This window comes from Schistocerca cancellata, chromosome 7 (assembly GCF_023864275.1).
Source record: "Schistocerca cancellata isolate TAMUIC-IGC-003103 chromosome 7, iqSchCanc2.1, whole genome shotgun sequence".
NCBI lineage: Eukaryota > Metazoa > Arthropoda > Insecta > Orthoptera > Acrididae > Schistocerca > Schistocerca cancellata.
This window is the reverse complement of record NC_064632.1, coordinates 350,110,283-350,133,112: the sequence shown is the minus strand read 5'-3', so window position 1 is coordinate 350,133,112 and position 22,830 is coordinate 350,110,283. Positions and strand designations below refer to the sequence as shown.

Genomic DNA, 22,830 nt, shown 5'->3' with positions numbered 1-22,830 from the left:
ACAATATTGATATACAGAAGACTGGAACAGAAAATCGACGATCTGTTAGAGGTAATAAGTTTGGCTTTCGGGAAGGTAAAGGCACCAGCGAGGCAGTTCTGACGTTGGTACTCGTAATGGAAGCAAGAGTTAAGAAAAATCAAGACACGTTCATAGGATTTGTCGACTCAGCGTTTGACAAAGTAAAATGGTGTAAGATGATCGAAATTCTGAGTTTGTCTCAGTTTGTCTGAAATAATGTTTACCTAGTGCACAACTGCCATGGTGTCTTCCGCTAGTACGTTTTCCCATTGAAGCTCAGGTATCAACAGCATCGATGTTCTTCCAGAAGTGCATCATACACGCCATGCTGCCTTACAGTGCAGTTATTCACTACCAGTTTCGATCATGAACCATATTCACAGTGGAAAAATATCTATTGTGATAACTTCACATAGCGCACATGCTACTTAAGCAGGGAAGTATACACAACTACTGACCTGAAAGCGTAAGAAAATAGGTACTTAACTGCTTGATTAAGACCGTATTACGGCGTTAAGTAGCATTTTTCTTACGTTGTCATATCAGAAATGGTTTATACTTTCCTGGTTAGATAGCATGTACGCCACATGAAGTTGTCACAACTGATATTTCTCCAATGTGAAGATGCGCCGGCCTCTGTGACCGAGCGGTTCTAGGCGCTTCAGTCTGGAACCGCGCTGCTGCTACGGTCGCAGGTTCGAATCCTGTCTGGGGCATGAATGTGAGTGATGTCCTTAGCTTAGTTAGGTTTAAGTACTTCTAAGTCTAGGGGACTGATGACCTCAGATGTTAAGTCCTATAGTGCTTAGTCATTTGAACCATTTTTGAACCACATGTAGGGCAGTAGTTTCTGTACCCTGTAGTATGGCTGCATAGTGTTTGTTGTACAGCAGTGAACTGGTGAATGTTATTTCTGTTCTGTTGAATTAGTAATAGTCAGTGATGAACCCTGTAGGTAACACGTTGTTTGTCCAAGGCAGGTGACTCTCGCAACAGCAGCTTTTCCTGCATCGAGTCACTCACTTTACTCCTGTGAGACCATCGCACATTAAAAGATCTGTCCTACACAAACTTGCAAAATTCCCATTATCTGGCCCTGATCAAATGAGCAGATACCATGCGTCTCACCCATCCTGCACTTTCCCGCCTATCACACTGATGGGCAGTCAGTATTTTGACGACATCCCACACGTGACTTGCCGAACATTCGATCGTGTGTTATATCTCCTCGACACAACAGCTAACTACCTCAGTTCAGTAGCCCACGATCATATTTGTTACATCATAGAAATTACCTAAAAGAATCAGAAATCAAAACATGAGAACAAAGACTGAAAGACGGCCACTGTAGTATGAGCGTCTTTCGTAAATCGCGCAAGCGCACGCCGCGCGTTAGTCATTTGTCAACTCACAGACGATCTGTCACTAGCCGACTATCTGCGGGAGCGCTATATCTTTGCGGAAACTTTGGCTAGTGCCAGCCAATAATATTGCTGAGCATGTATTTTTCGGATGGCCACCTCATGAAGTTTTAATCACAAAATACGCTTTCACTCGGCGGCACACCTAGCAGAAGTAATTTAGACTCTTACCTTGTGTTTTTGCTATGGGTGCATTCAACTACAAACATTCATTGTAATGGTGAGACTGCAGCATGCTGTGAGCTTTATGGCTGTATTCACGTGATTGTAAATCACGAACGTGTTGGGGTTAGGAAAATAGTGTCTTTTTTGGGCTCATTTTGCATTTGAGGTGGATAATGTTATGCCTTTGTTCTCACTTTGGTCTCATCAGAACGGTATCTGTTTCTGAGTTAACTGTCCGTACATTCATGTTACTCATAAAGATCATTTTTCAGAAATTTGGAAATTAGTTTCTAAGGAACCTTGTGCCATGATGTTCGGCGGCATGTTAAACGGTTTAATCAGGTGTTTGTGCTCATCGACATTTGACTGTGTCTCCATTTATTACTCAAATATTGTATTGGATTCATCATATGTTTGGTCTATCCACTACGTATATCTTACCTCCATATGCGAACACTTAAGAGTGACTTCATATTAAAACCGTGCTCCACTCACTTATATAACTTCCGCGCTGGGCTACGACATACATGTAAGCAGCACTTTCAATTATTAACCGAAAGAAGTTTTCAGCAGTTCCGGTAAGCAACATGAAACACAGTGCTTCGTGACATGCAGCAACAGAGGCAGCATCGTCTTAAATTCTTGCTTCCGCTACGAAAGCTATCAGTTTTCAAGTTATTAGTGTAGGCCACAAATGTCACACACATTTTCCGTGCACAAAGTGAGCCACAAGTCCCATTTCATCACACTTTGAGGCAGTATAGTATCGTGCTGGAAGGCAATGTTACTAAGTTCTAATGCCTATCTCATATGTGTTGAATCCCCGTAACTCCCTCCCTCCCCTCTTTCGTTGCATTTTGCTTACGTTTTTCCATCGCAGAGACTTAAGATTTGTTGTTAATTGGTCGTATTTAGGGTCCGGGAGTATATTTAGGGCAGTAACCAGTTTCGTAATGACACCCAGGTTGTGTGTGACGAGGAGGAAGGGGGAATTTCATGTACGTAAGAGAATTTTATTATAAATTAAAAGATTGTATTCTTAAAACCATTTAATTTGATGCTACACTATCATCCTTCTGTCCATAACTCAGTGCTAAGATAAAACGACACTCCCATAACTAATTCTTGCACGACACTGTTTCTATTCTAAATTTTACATAGCCCCATAGTATCTAAAAATGAGGCAAAAAAGGCTGTATCGAGTGTAGCTCAATAACGCATTATAACGGGTTTATTTTCCTGCCTTATGTAGTTCCGTTTACAAACCAATTTTATCTTAGTGTACAAAATTATTCCAATTATGCTTACTCTGAAAGAAAAAGTCATTATGTCCAGTGCTGAACAAGTTCCATCAAAACCGGAAAAATTCACTGTTTCTGCAAACATACAACACATAAATAATTACATGGATTGTGCACTGCAGTCTGAATAGGTCCATTATGACGAGGATATGCATCTGTATCAAATTTTAACGTCTTTTTAAAATTCGTATACGCTAAACCAATGAATCAGCGTCAGTATCATACAGTTCAAAATGGTTCAAATGGCTCTGATCACTATGGGACTTAACCTCTGAGGTCATCAGTCCCGTAGAACTTAGAGCTACTTAAACCTAACTAACCTAAGGACATCCATGCCCGAGGCAGGATTCGAACCAGCGACCGTAGCGGTCTCGCGGTTCCAGACTGTAGCGCTTAGAACCGCTCGGCCACTCCCGCCGGCCTATCATCTAGTTCATTGTCGTCACCCGAGATGGTCAAGTATACCTCTGATTCAGATTCAGGTGATGAAAATTCGATTCTTACCAGGACCTGCTTTTCGTAATTTTTTGTTGTTTTCCGCTGTTCGTATTTTCTTTAATTTTCCGTTTCTCTCCTTTAATTTCCAACGCCTCTCTGTATGGATTAGATGTCAAAAGTGTGGAGTGTTGCTTTTCTCTGTTTCTGATCCTACATCTTTTCCTATATTTGCAACCGTACAGTTATAATAAAACATAAATATATAATACTGTGAGGTTATATGGAGCACCCAGCTATTGTGGACCATATTACACAAGCCTGCACCGGTTGATTAAATAAGTTACAAAAAGTAAGTATCACATAGAATCTACTAAATTTAGTACATAGCATGGAAATCTAAAAATGTGATCTATATCGAAGCATAAACATGGTGCAACTGGTGAAATAATGAAACGAAATAAAATTATATTAGTAGTTACTTTTGAATACATTATGGGAGTATGCAGTGATCAATGTTGTTACAAGTATTTACTATCAAAGACAGTCTTGATTAAAAGTTATTTTAACTTTACTACTCACCGAAGGAGGTTCTTACTCATTGATCTGAAGATGACCACAGTTGTGGTCAAAACCGGTCACCAGGATAAATAATTTGTGATCAAGACTGTTTTTGATAGTAAATATTTATATTAGTAGTGCTTAAGACGCAGCGTCGGCGAGACGTAAAGTGGTGTTAACCCACATACAGCAATATGGTGCATTTCCCTTATTTTTATCGGACTATAGTTACTATGAAAATTCAGCTAGTGCTTGCACCGTATGATGAGCCTCGTTATTTTTTTCATTCACAAACCTTTTAATTGTCTGTTACAATAAATATCTTAACAGCAGCAAAAGCCTCGTGTCGCCTGTCGCTACTCGCTGGAAAGCTGTCGGAAGCAGTGCCTCCTTCCTGTGAAGCTTTCTGAAGTGCTGCATCGTGTGTGAATCATGCTCAGAGCCCGCATGCAGCCAGATACTCGACTTTGCACTTTCCGCGGCTGTGTTAACGGCGAGTATCACCTCCTACATAACAAGTAACGCATCAGCAGGCAAGTACACGGCCGCGGTGCAGCGACCTTTGTTCATCTCCTGTCGAGGCGACCCTCGCTTGATGCACCTCATGGTCCTCGAAGGGAAAGACGAAAACATTTTGCTTCAAGTGGCGCGTCTCTTCACACTATGTGCCCAAGCATTCTAGAAACTTTCTTGGTGAAGTAGCGCCTCGATTATTTGGTGGGAAGAAAGTTCAAAGTCCCATCTACTTAGTGACCATTATAGACAGAGCGCTAGTTGGGATTGAGCTTAATTGAGGAAAGTGATAGGCTTAGAAATTTGTCTGGAACGATTGAGTGAAGCCAAGGTAAAGGCGGATCTAAATTTCGAGCCATACTCTCCCAATCACCACGAATTCATTGACACAAGCACTACAACACACCGCTCTCCAGTAATTTGTACTTCGTGTGAGTTAACTGAAGCCACAGTTTTTTTCCTGTCTCATAAAATGGCTCTGAGCACTATGGGACTTAACTTCTGAGGTCATCAGTCCCCTAGAACTTAGAACCACTTAAACCCAACTAACCTAAGGACATCACACACGTCCATGCCCGAGGCAGGATTCGAACCTGCGACCGTAGCGGTCGCGCGGTTCCAGACTGTAGCGCCAAGAACCGCTCGGCCACTCGAGCCGGCTCCTGTCTCATAACAATATGTTTCAAGCCTCACAGCCAAAAGCGGAAAACGACGAGACGATCGCTTCAGACGAAGTCCAAGGTTGAAGTGAATAACGGTGTGGGCGTACGTCACCTGTATTCGTTTCGAGGAAGACATTAATAGATTAAGGGAAACTTAAACCTGAATTTCTGGCGGAGGAATGAAACCCCGATCCTCACCAATGGAAGTCTGAATTGCTTCTATCTGATTGCTACAACAGTGACCGGATTGATGGGCGTCAGCACATAGGTAAATTTACGAACCCTATGTGAGTTCCGTGTTTGCTTGCTGTTGGTACACTAAGGAAGACGTTTGTGAGACCTCTTCTCCTGATGACTGGACTGTGTTTGGTAACGCTGTTATCTTGTTACTATTTTATGAAGTTCCCCTCATGTTATGTTGTCCTCTCCGAAGACTCTCTCCAGTGCCATGGAAAAATAACATTATTTCATTAACAAACTCGATACCATAATTCGGCAACTAATATAAACTAAAATTACTTACGTTCGTCAGAAAATCCACCACATTGTCCTCTACAGGGTGGTCCATTGACCGTGACCGGGCCAAATATCTCACGAAATAAGCGTCAAACGATAAAACTACAAAGAACGAAACTTGTCTAGCTTGAGGGGGGGAAACCAGATGGCGCTATGGTTGGTCCGCTAGATGGCGCTGCCATAGGTCAAACGGATATCAGCTGCGTTTTTTAAAATAGGGGCCCCCCATTTTCTATTACATAATCGTGTAGTACGTAAAGAAATATAAATGTTTTGGTTGGACCACTTTTTTCGCTTTGTGATAGATGGCGCTGTAATAGTCACAAACATATGGTTCACAATTTTAGACGAACAGTTGGTAACAGGCAGTTTTTTAAATTAAAATACAGAACGTAGGTACGTTTGAACATTTTATTTCGGTTGTTCCAGTGTGAGACATGTGCCTTTGTGAACTTATCATCTCTGAGAATGCATGCTGTTACAGCGTGATTACCTGTAAATACCACATTAATGCAATAAATGCTCAAAATGATGTCTGTTTACCTCAATGCATTTGGCAATACGTGTAACGACATTCCTCTCAACACCGACGTAGCCGGTCTGTGTGGCCGTGCGGTTCTAGGCGCTTCAGTCTGGAACCCCGTGACAGCTACGGTCGCAGGTTCGAATCCTGCCTCGGGCGTGGATGTGTGTGATGTCCTTAGGTTAGTTAGGTTTAAGTAGTTCTAAGTTCTAGGGGACTGATGACCACAGGTGTTAAGTCCCATAGTGCTCAGAGCCATTTGAACCAACACCGACGTATCTGAGATTCCCGATTCTCGCTCAGTTTGTCTGCTACTGATGTGCGGATTAGCCGCGACAGCAGCAAAAACAACTACTTGGGCATCATCATTTGTTGCAGGTCGTGGTTGACGTTTCACATGTGGCTGAACACTTCCTGTTTCCTTAAATAACGTAACTATCTGTCGAACGGTCCGGACACTTGGATGATGTTGTCCAGGATACCGAGCAGCAAATGGTTCATATGGCTCTGAGCACTATGGGACTTAACATCTATGGTCATCAGTCCCCTAGAACTTAGAACTACTTAAACCTAACTAACCTAAGAACAGCACACAACACCCAGCCATCACGAGGCAGAGAAAATCCCTGACCCCGCCGGGAATCGAACCCGGGAACCCGAGCGTGGGAAGCGAGAACGCTACCGCACGACCACGAGATGCGGGCTACCGAGCAGCACACATAGCACACGCCCGTTTGGCATTTTGATCACAATAGCCACACATCAACACGATATAGACCTTTTCCGCAATTGGTCCATTTTAACACGGGTAATGTACCACGAAGTATATACCATTCGCACTGGCGGAATGTTACGTGATACCACGTACTTATACGTTTGTGACTATTGCGGCGCCATCTATCACAAAGCGAAAAAAGTGGTCCAACTAATTCATATTTATTTACGTACTACACGAATATGTAATAAAAAATGGGGGTTCCTATTTTAAAAAACTTAGTTGATATCCGTTTGACCTATGGAAGCGCCATCTAGCGGGCCAACCATAGCGCCATCTGGTTTCCCCCTTCAAGCTAGACAAGTTTCGTCCTTTGTAGTTTTTTCGTTTGATGCTTATTTCGTGAGATATTTGGCCCGGTCACGATCAATGGACCACCTTGTATAAGTCAACCAAAACTGTTCCTCGATATATGTACTAGTACCGAATGTATTTAGAATGGTGTATCTTAACTGACACACCTTGCATGTAAGGCATACGTAGGACGTTCAAGGAAGACAATGTCCCAGGCTGCTTAATTCATTGAAAACAGTCGCGAATCCCCGATGGTTAGAAATCTCATGATAGTATTGGTTCACCGACTGGAGGACCACCTGAGCCCGGTAGCACAGAAATTGTTCCCCAGCAAAGATATTATGTTTCAAGACAGAACTCCAATGTACACAGCCATATTTGTTCAGTTACGGTTCGAGGAAGACAACTGCAGAAAACTCTGTGATGCTATGCAGATTCTATACAGAATTTTCTGCTAAGATACGCCGACTTCTACATCTACATCTACATACATACTCCGCAATCCACCATACGGTGCGTGGCGGAGGGTACCTCGTACCACAACTAGCATCTTCGCTCCCTGTTCCACTTCCAAACAGAACGAGGGAAAAATGACTGCCTATATGCCTCTGTACGAGCCCTAATCTCTCTTATCTTATCTTTGTGGCCTTTCCGCGAAATATAAGTTGGCGGCAGTAAAATTGTACTGCAGTCAGCCTCAAATGCTCGTTCTCTAAATTTCCTCAGTAGCGATTCACGAAAAGAACGCCTCCTTTCCTCCAGAGACTCCCACCCGAGTTCCTGAAGCATTTTCGTAACACTCGCGTGATGATCAAACCTACCGGTAACAAATCTAGCAGCCCGCCTCTCAATTGCTTCTATGTCCTCCCTCAATCCGACCTGATAGGGATACCAAACGCTCGAGCAGTACTCAAGAATAGGTCGTATTAGTGTTTTATAAGCGGTCTCCTTTACAGACGAACCACCTCTTCCCAAAATTCTACCAATGAACCGAAGACGGCTATCCGCCTTCCCCACAACTGCCATTACATGCTTGTCCCACTTCATATCGCTCTGCAATGTTACGCCCAAATATTTAATCGACTTACTGTGTCAAGCGCTACACTACTAATGGAGTATTCAAACATTACGGGTTTATTTTTCCTATTCATCTGCATTAATTTACATTTATCGATATTTAGAGTTAGCTGCCATTCTTTACACCAATCACAAATCCTGTCCAAGTCATCTCGTATCCTCCTACAGTCACTCAACGACGACACCTTCTCGTACTCCATAGCATCATCAGCAAACAGCCGCACATTGCTACCCACCCTATCCAAAAGATCTTTTATGTAGATAGAAAACAACAGCGGATGTACCACACTTCCCTGGGGCACTCCAGATGATACCCTCACCTCTGATGAACACTCACCATCGACTTCTAACCATGATACACTGCAAATCCCTTTATCAGTAGTTGGTGGAAAGCACAGGTCACATCAGTGTAGAAGAATGGTACGAGAAGTGTCCCACAAAACCACTGTGCAATGTCATTCACATCTACCTGTTGTATACTCTTATCACTCAAACAAAATGGGGCACCTCGACCAGAATGTACCATATGCCAACCAACCTGGAATCGTTAACACTTTGGTCATGCGAAAATCAGCTCTCTCTTATTGCACATGACATCCTGAAAGCGATGGAACCAGACAGTCAGGTAGACCTCCGGAGAGCAATTGACTCAGTACCACAAGAAGTTTATTAATGGAAGTAGGATCATATGAGGTATTAAACAAAAAGAGAGAGTCTTCGACGGTTGTAGACGGGACTTCTGACTCGCCTTAGTGTTTGGAATCATTGCTATTCATATGTTGTACATTAATGATCTTGCAGACAATACAAATTGTAGCCTCAGACTTTTTGCTTAGTATGCGGTTATCTGTCTGAAGGAAACTCTACAAATATTCAGTCCGATCTTGATAAGATTTAAAAGTGGTGCAAAGATTTGCAACTTGCTTTATTGTTCAGAAATGTAAAACTGCGCATTTCACAAAATGAAACAACGTGGTATTCTATGACTAAAATATCAGCGGGTCACAATTAGAATCAGTCAACTCATTCAAAAAATTAGGTGTAACTACTTGCTGGGATATGAAACGGAATGGTCACGTACGCTCAGCCGAAGATAAAGCAGATCACAGACATCGGTTCGTTGGCCGGATGCTGGGAAAATTTGTTTATTCATGTCAAAAGCATAAAACTTCAGCGAACAAGATACATACATACATACATTATACATACATACATACATAATGGCACAAACTACCTGCTAATTTAAAATTTGAAGACAATGGTACATCTTCCAGGACATAGTCTACGTTGGTATTGTTTACTGAACTCCACAGTCGCTTATAAATTAATTCTAAATTGGAATTAGCTATTCACCTGCTGCGTAACACAAAGATAAAATGTAGCTTTTAATTGTGTTTGCTGCTGCTCCCCAGGATGTTCCCGCAATTTTGAGCACATTGACACAAAAGAAACAGACAAAGATGTAAATATAAGCAACTTAAGCAGAGTACTTGGCAATCACTGCAGCTTCAGAGCTTTTGGACATCAAGTCGTCAATGGTACATTTTGCAGGACATAGTCGACATTGGTATAAGTGCTCCGTATTTTGCTGGACTCCACAAAGGTCTGATGATGTGGAAATACTCCCGTTTCTATAGATGGTCTTTCGACTTTGTGATCCATTCATGGCCTATTCACTGCTTCCACATGAGCCATTCTTCGGAGATATGAGCAGCTCCGTTTTCCGATGGCGTCATCCAATGGTGCTCAGACCTAGTCTTCCACATACACAATCGGAAACAAATCGGTTCGCCAGTATTGCCTGCTGCCATGAAACTTTTCCTGGACGTCAGAAATAAGGGGGAAATGGTGACTATATAGTGGGTGTTTGTCGTAGACATATACGTTATATCTTTCTCTGCATATAGCTACTTCTAATTCTCGGAGGGGCAACACAAGCTAAATGATGTGATTTATCGCGCAATGTAGGTTTCAGAAATTCAGCAATGAGTCTGTACGACTCATTAAGAGCAGTATTCTACTGTTCAGCATGGGCAGAATTGTATCAAACAAGGCTAGCTTATTCACCTGCTGTGTAACACACAGATAAAATGTAGCTTTTAATTGGGTTTGCTGCTGCTCCCCTGGATGTTCCTGCATTTTTGAGCAATATGTTGTTTCCTGAAAATACTTTTTGTTTTACATTCAGACTCTTTCCAAAGTGTGTTCTTTGAACAGGTGGAACTAAATCTTAATGCTGATTTGGAGGAGTTAGAAAAAGGCTACTGCGGAAATGCAATCATTGTACAAGGAAGACTGCTTGCAATAGACCCTCCTGACTCAGCCTAGACTATTGCTCGCGGAAGTATTCGGCACCCATACCAAATAAGTCTGACAGGGGATTTTGGGCTTATACAGAGAAGGGCATTAGGAATGGTTCAAGCTATGTTTGACCCACAGAGGGCATCAAGGCAAACTGAAAACTGAATTGAAGGGCGCTTGAAGATAAAAGCCAACTCATACGCCAAAGCTGACTTACGAAGCTTCAAGAACCGATATTAAGTGTTTTACTATTATCGATTTTAAGGATGTGAGGTAGCAATTGTTATATTTTAACAGTACTAATTACTAGCATCCTACCGTGTCTGTCCTACACGCCGCTCAACAACGCATTTCGACAGACTGTTCCCATCATCTGGTTGTGAAACTTAGCTCATAATGTTAAATCATTAAAAGGTTTCCTAACACCTTTAAGGCTTTCATACAAGGAAATAGAATAAAAACACAATGGACAGTAGGTCCTCGTCCTACGCCATAGAAGATTTTAGTGTAAAATGAGGACCCACAGTCCAATGGTTTTGTTTTTTATTCTGTTTCATTATATGAACGCCACAAAGGTTTTAGTGGACTTTTTAGTGTTTTAACCTTATGAGCTAAGTTTCGCAGTCTGCCGATGAGAACATTCTCAATGGAAACGCGTTGTCGAGCGGTGTGTAGGACAAAAACCGTTGAATCCTACCTGTAGCTGAACTGGTCTTTAGGGAGCAGTGGTGCTGAGTTGAGAGACGTGTACGCATTTTAAAAAGCATCTTTATTTCCGAAAAAGCCTTCGAAAGAAAAATAAATCATTTTCCAGAGGTTGAGGTCCAGTCCCACCCACACATCCACCCTCTTGTTCAAGCAGTAGCAACACTATCAACAAGAAAATTTCAAAGCGCAATTACAAGTAAGTCTAAAAAAACCGCTGGCCAAGCTCCAGCGTCAGTTAACATGAATTGGCACTGAAGGTGGCCACACTACTTCTTACGTAAAACTCAATCGTTTAAAAACTAGAACATTAATAGATTTAATTCAAAACATAATGTTGGCAAACTCCCAGCTTCAGTCAGCCTCAAGCTGGCAGTGAAGTTATCGGCATTGGTAGCGTAACTTCAGTTACTATGAAGCAGTCGAAAGTTTTTAATCCCAATACAACCACTATTCCGGATTCAGATCCGGTTACTGTTGCTACCAAGGAACGAGGTGGGCCCAAAGGCTGTCCCACATAAGCAAAATGTAGACAATCTTGAGATACAACTACTCCACAGTTCACTCTGGCCCTCTTGCACATCGGTTTTAACTCGACAGCCGCCGCTTGCCTCTCGAAAGGTCACAAACCTTCGCTAGCTACTCAGAATCGAACTCACGAGTAATGTTTATGCTTCTTGTTAAAACGTTACTTATCCAACAGACAAATTCAGGCGCCCCAGCAACGCCGATGAAATACTCCCCGTCACTGCTCCATCAGGCTGTCTCCGTCCGACCTTCATCACCAAAGAGATGTTTTCAAGTCTCTGGCCGCACACCAAGAAGGCCGTTCCAACCGACGCTGCTCCAGGCTGCGCTCGGTTCAGCACCATCGGCAGTTAGAGGCGGCCCAGGCGTTAGGCTGCGTTCACATTGGTACCGATATGGGTGGGTTCCGCCGACGACCGACATCGGCTGAAGACGGCCGATCTTTTCAAACCACCTATGTCGCCAGTACGTGAGGGGTCACAGTATAGCCGATCCGATCGCCCGAACGTACAGATTTCGAACGACAATCGGTGAAATGAAAACCTGTTTGTCTTGTTCGGTCATAATGGCCGACAGCAGACGATACATGGACATCGAGAAACTGTGAGTTTAGTCAAAGTAGGAGTTTGTGGCAGCTTAAGGATGAAAAATATCATAATCGGAGTATAGTTAGAAATCAATGGATTGAAATCGCAGATTTAGTGGAAACTACAAGTAGGCAAAAATCTCTATCGGAAATTTAAGGTGTTGACTGATCTTTTTGGGCAGAGTTAGCTGGACATTAGCTGCCTACAAATTATTATTACCGTTTACTGAGATTTTATGCCGATAGGGAGGTGATTCTGTCACATAAAGTGGTTAGCAAATGTGGTTTACGGACGTGTTTCCATTTTTCAGTGCTTTAGGTCTTCAGTGTATCTTATTCTAAACTTTGTGTCTCACACATACGCTGAATGACAGTCATTGAAGTTTAAATGTCATATGTCTGCATGCCGGCCGCGGTGGTCTAGCGGTTCTGGCTCTGCAGTCCGGAACCGCGGGACTGCTACGGTCGCAGGTTCGAATCCTGCCTCGGGCATGGATGTGTGTGATGTCCTTAGGTTAGTTAGGTTTAAGTAGTTCTAAGTTCTAGGGGACTTATGACCTAAGATGTTGAGTCCCATAGTGCTCAGAGCCATTTAAGCCAGCCATATGTCTGCACAATTTCAAATAAATTAAGTAAAACCTATTTCGAGAAATTATAGAGGTGTGATTCGAGCTCTATTAAAAAATCCAATACTCACGTTAAAGATGCACCTCTGGCTCAAATAAAATTAGAAGTGACACTTTTGTATTAGACTCCTGGCGATTAAATCCTTCCAATAACGAGGCCTTCAACAGGTGTGTGGTTTGTTGGATGCTTTTGCGATGCGCTAAATACTAATTTAATAGCTAATACTTCCACTTTTGCATCCCAACAACTACGAAATCTTTTAATTTATTCTATACCGAATTTGGAGCTATGCTTGACTCAAGCGCAGTAAAGGACACTGTAATATAGTGGATTTTCTTAGTTAAAAACTACACTCAATCTTAAATAGTACTGCGACTAGAAATCTTGTCACTTGCTTTCTCAAATCCACTGGATAAGTGAAGTTACTATTAGTATAATCTGATTATCTAAATATACTGCCAGTATTGCATTAATTTTCACCATTATGAAAATAAAATGAGCTGCTTTGAAAATACAAATCTACCTTTAATTAATTAATTTATTAATTAATACTTCCTTACACACAAATTTTCTCCATGCATCATATAATAGAAACATCTACTTTCACCATGTAAATCAACCATTATATGCTCATAACCAGACTGGCAAAAATCTTCATACACCAAGTCGCAAATACTGCTACTATAGCATAATAGAACATCCTCTAAACAAGGTTTTGGAAAGATCCTTAGTACGGTTTATCGTTGAAACTACATATTTTCATAATACACGCGTATAAGTACGTAAAACATGAGTTATAGCATGTTAGCTTAATGGTGGTCCCCTCTGGCGCTATTCAGCGGTGAGAGAAGTGAAGGGGCGTCAGAAAGTTACAGCGTTTTAAACTTTCGTGGCACGGCATTTTTTTCCTTCAACTCATATATTCGTAAAAGTTGTCTGATAAATCCAGTAACCGAATACAGAGTATACAGTACTAACAATGTTCTTTTCGAGCTGGATACAGCTCATTTACATGGATTTAGCTTCTTTTTAATAGCAAATGCGGCTTTGCAGCACTAGTCACCAAGCACAGAAGCGGCTTGGTATCCACCCCATACTTCTTACATCATGTATAGAATAGATTGTAAGCTAACCTCCTTGACCCGCCCAAAACTGGCGAATGAGATCGGACGTTCTTAGACAGGGCTGTCGTCCGATGTTACCGGGCGACCTCTGGCGACGGATTCTGACGCCCGTTGTCGCTGCCACTGTGAACGCAGCCTATAAGGCAGCGGCCGTAGTGGCACCGATATCGGTGAATTCCTCCGACGACCAACGTCGACCGAAGACGGCCGATCTTTTCAAACCAGTACGTCACTATGAGCGCTGTCACACTGCAAACAACCTCGTCACCCGAACGTATAGAATTCGGACGAAAATCGGTGAAATTCAGATCAGCTTGTTTTCTTCGGTAGCATCGCCCGTTGTTCTCACGTATGAGCTGTGATAAACTGATGTTTAATCTAAGAAATAATGAATTTGTGGCACCCTGAGAATGTTGGTTTTGTGGTCTACAGTCCAGAGACTGGTTTGATGCAGCTCTCCATGCTACCCTATACTGTGCAAGCTTCATCATCTCCAAATAACTACTGCAACCCACATCCTTCTGAATCTGTTTAGTTTATTCATCTCTTGGTCTCCCTCTACGATTTTCTCGCTCCACGCTTCCCTACAATACTAAATTGGTGATCCCTTGATACCTTAGAACGTGTCCTACCAACCGATCCCTTCTTTTAGTCCGGATGTGCCACAAAGTCCTCTTCTCCCCATTTCTGTTCAGTACCTCCTCAGTAGTTACGTGATCTACCCATCTAAACTTCAGCATTATTCCGTAGCACCACATTTCGAAAGCTTCTGATCTCTTCCTGTCAAAACTATTTATCTTCCATGTTTCACTTCTATACATGGCTACTCTCCATACAAATACTTTGAGAAAAGACTTCAGGACAGATATATCTATACTAGACGTTAACAAATTTCTCTTCTTCAGAAACGCTTTCCTTCCCATTGCAAGTCTACATTTTACATCCTCTCTACTTTGACCATCATCAGTTAGTTTGCTCCCCAAATAACAAAACTCATTTGCTACTTTAAGTGTCTGATTTCCTAATCTAATTCCTTCAGCATCATCTGATTTAATTCGACTACATTCCATTACCCTCGTTTTGCTTTTGTTGATGTACATCTTATATCCTCCTTTCAGGACACTGTCCATTCCGTTCAACTGCTTTTCCAGGTCCTTTGCTGTCTCTGACAGAATTACAATGACATCGACAAACCTCAAGTTTTTATTTCTTCTCCATGGATTTGGTGTTCGCTGTTGTGCAACAATGTTGTCAAGACGCGAGGTAAGTGGAAATTTTGATTACTTCCGTTGCGCATTTAATATAAAGACAAGCTGCATTCAGATCAGTTACAGTTCAGTTCAGATTAGGTTCTGTTTAGTCACAGATTAGCACACGAGCTTAAGTTTTATAACAGACTGTGGGACCTAGTTTTGGTAGGACATAGATTTTTGTAGAGTGGGAGGTAAAGTTGGGATACATTTCAGACAGAGACAGATATAGTGGGGAGTATACACAAGTGGTGAAGTCGGTTGATTGTGCTGTGTAGGGGAAGCCGTCAACGTCGACATCTGTGATGTGCATGATTGAACGTACTTCCTATTGTGCCAAGTGTTTCTACCGGTTCCAGTGACATATAGATCGCTCCAAAGCATCTGTGCGCGCTGCAATTAATCTTATCTTCGTGATAGGAGCGATACGTAGGGGGTAGTAGTATGGTTTTAAGTTACACACTTAATGCTAACAGTAATAATTGGTAGTATGGCGGTACAACCCGCCACCATGTGTGTGGCAATTGAAATTCCCGCGCCTGCTCGCCACGCCTGAAAAAAACGGCTGTGAGCACTATGGGACTTAACATCTGAGGTCATCAGTCCCCTAGACTTAGAACTACTTAAACTTAACTAACCTAAGGACATCACACACATCCATGCCCCAGGCAGGATTAGAACCTGCTACCATAGCAGCTGAGCGGTTCCGGACGGAAGCGCCTAGAACCGCTCGGCCACAACGGCCGGCTCGCCACGTCTGAAGAGCGCACGATGTAACTAAGGCTGCGTTCACAGTGGCAGCGACAACGGTCGTCAGACGTCGTCGCCGAAGGTTGCCCAACATCGGGCAACATCTTGGTCACTGTACGCCCGGTCTCGTTCGTCGATTTTTAACGGGTTCAAGAAGGTTAGGTTAGAATCTATTCTATGTGTGAAGTAAGTTGGATTTTAACCTCCAAGAAGGGGGCGGATACTACGATGCCTCTGTGCTTGGTGACGAGTGGTTGCAGTGTGGCGTTTGCTGTTAAAAAGCTACCGAATGCATATAAATAATCTATATCTGTCTCGAAAACAACGTGGCGAGTACTGCACACGCTACAGCGTAAAGTCAAGCGCCGGCACGCCAGTCAGGAACGAGAGAGCGGAGAGGGCTGTGTAGACGTCAGCCAATTGCACGCTGACCGACCCCTCTCCAGGACGACAACGCGACGGCGTCGGCCTCTATGTGAAGAGAACATAAGCGCCGCTCCCGACTGGCCGCGGCCCAGTCGAAGAGAAGCCTAAAGACTAGCGACTTGCACAGAATCGTCAAAACTCATTGCTTTGCTCGTACACTCTATGTAGCTCAATCTTGGCATTGTTATACTGAAGAACATTGATTATTTTATCTGTCGTCCTTTGGTTGCGACACATCTGTGTAATATTCAAAGTATCTTCACCTACTTTTTTGTGATAAAACTCATTAACACGATTTGTCTGCATTGTTTGTCTAGCGATCCGAGAAAGCAGGTTTCCTAGACACCCCACAATTGACGACTAGGCAGGATTCAACAGTACACTCTGTCACCAGTTATTGGAATTACAAGTTTTATGAATATGAGATGAAGGGGAAGACGCCATGCTAGAAAAGTTAAAAATACATCTATTTCTAAATAAAATTTCAAAACTATATTCAAACTGTGAGATGTGACAACGCGTAATGATAAACAGTGGGATGGGGAGAGTAACTATTCCTATTAAATGATTTTCCAATGCAACGACTGTAAAATGAAGTACATATTCATAAGGCAGAGCAAAACCTCGCGTGAACTTCAAGCGTAACATGCGTCTGAACAATACTATGCTTAACAGAGTGAAAACTGATTTAAAAAGAGTACAACGTTAACAGAGAATTTCTATGAAAATCAAAGAGTTTGATATGTTAATGCATGATTCAGGGAAATGGGGAGGTCTTTCTCAGCTCTGAGCAAGTTAAACGGCTGACAATAATCATTCCTAGCTGCGTAGTGCTGCAGTCTTATCTCAAACTACTTCTATTCAAAAGTAATAACATTATCCAAAATCTATATCCTTTTCGCCTTCCAACACGTACATCATGTACATCCTTGCTGTCCTTTCCAATAAATCTTTCTTCATCTAACAGATACAGTCTCAAGTCAACACAGTACTACTGAATGCGTCCATCACCTGCCACACTTCAACTAAGAATGTATCAGACTGCGCAGAGGCAAAGACTGTGCCACGACTAGACCAAAGAGTGTTTAACAGTAACGTAACTTGCTCTCTCGCTGACGTGCACGTCGATAACATACAAAAACCAAAATGGCGCGACTGCTTATTTGTACGCTCTGGCCTGGATTATGGTCTTCGAATTAAAACATAGTTCTGTCCTCTCTCCGCCATAGCAGCTGCATGATCCAGTTAGCTGACTACACACGAGCGGCTTTTAGTGACGGGCTACCGATGATTCTGCTAAACTAGCAGGTCCCGCCTGTCCGTTAGAGGAGACACGACTTACAATCCGCTGCAGTTCTCGAAAGTGCCGATACCGCCTTCCCATCTCGGCAGAAACGTGCGGATTCTGTGACAGGCCGTGGCCCGTGAGTTTTTCTGTGGTTTCCAGGTGGTAGTAAGTTTTAGTCGCTCCAAGTATTGTGAAGTAGACCACGGGCCTCACTGAAGAGCTTACACAATCGTACCGCGAAATCTGTTAGTAGAAACTGACGCGTGATCAGAACAAGAATGTCGAAAATAGGGTGTACAAAGAGATGGTTAAATCATTAAGCTGTGGAGAAAGTGTGATAAAATGGAAGGTACAAAATTTGAAACATTCACTCATGTTCAGAAAAAGCAGAACACCCTGAACCAGTAGAGGTTGGACATTCACATTCAGAGGGCATGTACAGGGGCATGTACTTCAGTATGTTTTGCAGAAATGATTAGCATCTGAACCATGTCGGCCCGCGGGTTCAAGGTCAATATCGATATCGTGGCGCATCACCAGCCACCGGTAAAATGTGCCTACGGCTCTCCTTGTCGCTGTAAACGGAAGGTAATGGATCAGTGAGACTTAAGCAGACGTGCTGTGGATGCCTCGCAGACGTGCGCGCGAACCGTACCGTCAAAGCAGTCAGTTTGAAAGAGAGTGCGTTATTGGCATGAGAGAATGTGATGCAACGATCCGGGAAATTGTTCCTCATGTGAGAAGTGTTTTGGCAGTGCAACGGGTGTGTGCAGAATGGTTCACGGAAGGCCGTAGAACACGACGAGATGGCTCAGGTCGCACCACTCAGACCACACCCCCAGAAGATCGACACCTCATCCGAATGGCATTGCAGGACAGATCTGCGTTCTCCTCGGCTCTGGCGCAACAGTGGAACAATGTAACACATCGTACACTATCAGGAGTGACAATCTGTCGCCGCTTATTACGGCACGGGTTATGTCCGCGTCGTCCACTTCTCTGCCTACCTTTGACGAATGTCCAGAAACATTGAAAAGGAACTTGTAGTGCCGTTACATAGTTTTCCAATAAATTGCGGTACAGGAGAAGTATAGCCAGAGTGTTTTGACTCTGCAGAAGCGAATTCCGTGTATAACAAACAGAAGATAATGGACCAAGTGGTGTTTATTTACTCATTTCATTTAACGTGTGCCACGTTTCCTACTGTCCTTTCTCTTATGCAACCTTGGACAATATGAATGAGATAGAATGTGACGTAGCAGAAAGCTCTGGTCAGAGGTCGTAGCATTGCATGTGTAGAGTCTTTCTGTGGTAGAATAGTACCAACCCCCTAAACGTGAACAAGTTCAGCAAAGATGGTGGGGAAGTCAGCTCAGAGAGATCGCGAAGGCCCAAGGATTGGCTCTGTTAGGTTGACCAACCATCCCCTCCACCACCTTTTGAACAAAGAATAGTTTGGCGAGATGTCCGGTCGAGCGCTTGTTCGTGGGTCGCGGCGCTGGACAGACATGGAGACGCAGCTCTCGTTTTGGTAATGTCAACAAAGGTATTAGACTGTCAGAAATCTGCTCGGTGATGAAGTCCAGATGTTGAAACCAGGTGCGAGATTACCACTAAACACTATTAGGGAATTTATTTTCATGTTGTTGTTGTTGTGGTCTTCAGTCCTGAGACTGGTTTGATGCAGCTCTCCATGCTACTCTATCCTGTGCAAGCTTCTTCATCTCCCAGTACCTACTGCAACCTACATCCTTCTGAATCTGCTTAGTGCATTCATCTCTTGGTCTCCCTATACGATTTTTACCCTCCACGCTGCCCTCCAATACTAAATTGGTGATCCCTTGATGCCTCAGAACATGTCCTACCAACCGGTTCCTTCTTCTTGTCAAGTTGTGCCACAAACTTCTCTTCTCCCCAATCCTATTCAATACTTCCTCATTAGGTATGTGATCTACCCATTTAATCTTCAGCATTCTTCTGTAGCACCACATTTCGAAAGCTTCTATTCTCTTCTTGTCCAAACTATTTACCGTCCATGTTTCACTTCCATACATGGCTACACTCCATACAAATACTTTCAGAAAGGACTTCCTGACACTTGAATCTATACTCGATGTTAACAAATTTCTCTTCTTCAGAAACGCTTTCCTTGCCATTGCCATTCTACACTTTATATCCTCTCTACTTCGACCATCATCAGTTATTTTGCTCCCCAAATAGCAGAACTCCTTTACTACTTTAAGTGTCTCATTTTCTAATCATCATCCGACTTAATTCGACTACATTCCATTATCCTCGTTTTGCTTTTGTTGATGTTCATCTTATATCCTCTCTTCAAGACACCATCCATTCCGTTCAACTGCTCTTCCAAGTCCTTTGCTGTCTCTGACAGAATTACAATGTCATCGGCGAACCTCAAAGTTTTTATTTCTTCTCCATGGATTTTAATACCTACTCCGAATTTTTCTTTTGTTTCCTTTACTGCTTGCTCAATATACAGATTTAATAACATTGGGAAGAGGCTACAACCCTGTCTTACTCCCTTCCCAACCACTGCTTCCCTTTCATGTCCCTCGACTCTTATAACTGCCATCTGGTTTCTGTACAAATTGTAAATAGCCTTTCGCTCCCTGTATTTTACCCCTGGCACCTTTAGAATTTGAAAGAGAGTATTCCAGTCAACATTGTCAAAGGCTTTCTCTAAGTCTACAAATGCTAGAAACGTAGGTTTGCCTTTCCTTAATCTTTCTTCTAAGATAAGTCGTAAGGACAGTATTGCCTCACGTGTTCCAGTATTTCTACGGAATCCAAACTGATCTTCCCCGAAGTCGGCTTCTACTAGTTTTTCCATTCGTCTGTAAAGTATTCGTGTTAGTATTTTGCAGCTGTGGCATATTAAACTGATTGTTCGGTAATTTTCACATCTGTCAACACCTGCTTTCTTTGGGATTGGAATTATTTTATTCTTCTTGAAGTCTGAGGGTATTTCGCCTGTTTCATACAAATTGCTCACCAGATGGTAGAGTTTTGTCAGGACTGGCTCTCCCAGGGCCATCAGTAGTTCCAATGGAATGTTATCTACTCCGGGGACCTTGTTTCGACTCAGATCTTTCAGTGCTCTGTCAAACTCTTCACGCAGTATCGTATCTCCCATTTCATCTTCATCTACATCCTCTTCCATTTCCATAATATTGTCCTCAAGTGCATCGCCCTTGTATAGACTCTCTATATACTCCTTCCACCTTTCTGCTATCCCTTCTTTGCTTAGAACTGGGTTTCCATCTGAGCTCTTGATGTTCATACAAGTGGTTCTCTTATCTCCAAAGGTCTCTTTAATTTTCCTGTAGGTAGTATCTGTCTTACCCCTAGTGAGATAAGCCTCTACATCCCTACATTTGTCCTCTAGCCATCCCTGCTTAGCCATTTTGCACTTCCTGTCGATCTCAGTTTTGAGACGTTTGTATTCCTTTTTGCCTGCTTCATTTACTGCATTTTTATATTTTCTCCTTTCATCAATTAAATTCAATATTTCTTCTTTTACCCAAGGATTTCTACTAGCCCTCGTCTTTTCACCTACTTTATCCTCTGCTGCCTTCACTACTTCATCTCTCAAAGTTACCCATTCTTGTTCTACTGTATTTCTTTCCCCCATTCCTGTCAATTGTTCCCTTATGCTCTCCCTGAAACTCTCTACAACCTCTGGTTCTTTCAGTTTATCCAGGTCCCATCTCCTTAAATTCCCACCTTTTTGCAGTTTCTTCAGTTTTAATCTACAGGTCATAACCAATAGATTGTGGTCAGAGTCCACATCTGCCCTGGAAATGTCTTACAATTTAAAACCTGGTTCCTAAATCTCTTTCTTACCATTATATAATCTATCTGATACCTTCTAGTATCTCCAGGGTTCTTCCATGTATACAACCTTCTATCATGATTCTTAAACCAAGTGTTAGCTATGATTAAGTTGTGCTCTGTGCAAAATTCTACCAGGCGGCTTCCTCTTTCATTTCTTATCCCCAATCCATATTCACCTACTACGTTTCCTTCTCTCCCTTTTCCTACACTCTAATTCCAGTCACCCATGACTATTAAATTTTTGTCTCCCTTCACTATCTGAATAATTTCTTTTATTTCATCATACATTTATTCAATTTCTTCGTCATCTGCAGAGCTAGTTGGCATATAAACTCGTACTACTGTAGTAGGTGTGGGCTTCGTACCTATCTTGGCCACAATAATGCGTTCACTATGCTGTTTGTAGTAGCTTACCCGCATTCCTATTCTCCTATTCATTATTAAACCTACTCCTGCATTACCCCTATTTTACTTTGTGTTTATAACCCTGTAGTCACCTGACCAGAAGTCTTGTTCCTCCTGCCACCGAACTTCACTAATTCCCACTATATCTAACTTTAACCTATCCATTTCCCTTTTTAAATTTTCTAACCTACCTGCCCGATTAAGGGATCTGACATTCTACGCTCCGATCCGTAGAACGCCAGTTTTCTTTCTCCTGATAACGACATCCTCTTGAGTAGTCCCCGCCCGGAGAACCGAATGGGGGACTATTTCAACTCCGGAATATTTTACCCAAGAGGACGCCATCATCATTTAATCATACAGTAAAGCTGCATACCCTCGGGAAAAATTACGGCCGTAGTTTCCCCTTGCTTTCAGCCGTTCGCAGTACCAGCACAGCAAGGCCGTTTTGGTTATTGTTACAAGGCCAGATCAGTCAATCATCCAGACTGTTGCCCTTGCAACTACTGAAAAGGCTGCTGCCCCTCTTCAGGAACCACACGTTTGTCTGGCCTCTCAACAGATACCCCTCCGTTGTGGTTGTACCTACGGTACGGCTATCTGTATCGCTGAGGCACGCAAACCTCCCCACCAACGGCAAGGTCCATGGTTCATGGGGGTAGGTCTCAGGATCTGTGCACCCAAATTGTGTGCGGCACTATTGCGTTCAAACACGAATCAC

General features: G+C 42.7%; 1 protein-coding gene across 2 annotated transcripts in view; it reads right to left on the bottom strand.

Annotated features, from left to right (window-relative positions):
* The window catches only part of LOC126092575 (putative inorganic phosphate cotransporter), a 348,655-nt gene that overhangs the window by 227,324 nt on the left and 98,501 nt on the right, over positions 1–22,830 (bottom strand). Inside the window, exon 1 of one of the 2 annotated variants that reach the window (XM_049908264.1) lies at positions 13,082–13,160. The exons of the other annotated variant lie outside the window; for it this stretch is intronic. The gene's annotated coding sequence lies outside the window, so the exon portion shown is untranslated. Of the gene's footprint in view, positions 1–13,081; positions 13,161–22,830 lie in introns of those variants that run through there. 2 annotated transcript variants of the gene reach the window in all.